Source organism: Phodopus roborovskii, unplaced genomic scaffold (assembly GCF_943737965.1).
Source record: "Phodopus roborovskii unplaced genomic scaffold, PHOROB, whole genome shotgun sequence".
NCBI lineage: Eukaryota > Metazoa > Chordata > Mammalia > Rodentia > Cricetidae > Phodopus > Phodopus roborovskii.
In genome coordinates, this window is record NW_026125409.1 from 73,885 (window position 1) to 75,216 (window position 1,332).

Consider the following 1,332-nt stretch of genomic DNA (forward strand, 5'->3'; position numbering starts at 1 on the left):
AAAAAAAGAGACTATCCTCCCGTTACACACTCCTGTGATCTCATTTTCTTTTAGTAATTTAAAAACTATTTCCAGAAATGTGCAGATTCCAGTGTGTATGTTGGCCTGTTCGTTCACATACACTCGTCCAACACGAGCAGTCACAATCCCCAGACTCCAGGTTGTATAACAGGTGGTTTTGTTTTGTTTTTAACATCTACTTCCTGGTGTGGAATACTTCACACAAAAGTTCCACTGAGAATTAATTACAGAATTTTTATGGCATCAGAAGATATTCCTTTAGTTCCCGGGAAATTTCTGCCTGTAATTACTAAAGTCGAGCATAGTAGGGTTTTGAAATGTTGTGCAATGTGGTAGAAATATTTTTATATTAAAGGTCTATAATAAGAGAGCATGTTTCCAAACTCCTTGATGGATTTCTGACCAAGCAGCTTGATGTGAGATTGTACTCTGCATTTCTGTTGTATCTAATTACAGAATGTTGCACACTCACTCACCTTTTTATTTGACAGAGCAATCTGGTTACTTCAGCTTGATCTCAAGATGGTATTCAAATGTCTTATGATTAAATCAGAGAAACCTATTTGAAAAGAGCAATCTTCCTGAATGGACTGCTTCTATTGTATATTTTGTGTAACAATAGTCACTGGGTTTGTGTTACATATTTATATTTTTTATTTTATTTTTATAATATAGACATCACCTAGATGAAACACCTTTACCCTATCCTGTAAATTACTAACGTTACATTTTCACCAACTTAATTGGAAAGAAGAGGAGTAAGGAAGCAAGCAGCCTTTAATGTGCCTTGGATCTAATCTAGCAGTGTTTCCTTGTGTCAACATGTAACCACCACACTGGTCAGATGAAAAAAGCAAGTGGACAGCCAGGCCTTCCAGAACTCCAGCCTTGCATACATATACAGTGCTTTCACCATAGCAAGACTGTCACGAGTCTGTGGGATTAGAAGGTTAAGGTGTGCACTCTGACTCCATCCTCCATGGAGAACAGCTTGCTCATCCACAACCACTTCAGGCTGTGCATAAGCTGCCTAACGTCAGATTCTTAAAACCGTCCTTCTTGGCAACACTGACTTCCATGCACATGCTCCTTCAGGACTCTGTGACAATACCCCTTGACTGTCGCCTCAATGCATTTCCTGCAAATGCTCTGTTCAGATTTTCTTAGAGAAATGAAGTACTCTAAGTTACGAGAGTCTGACAGACACTGTTCTTAATGGTTTTCCATTTGCCATCTCTCCACATTTACATTCTAACAAAGCATAAGGGTTTTGTACTACTGATCATGATAAGCATTCACCCTCCTCCGTAA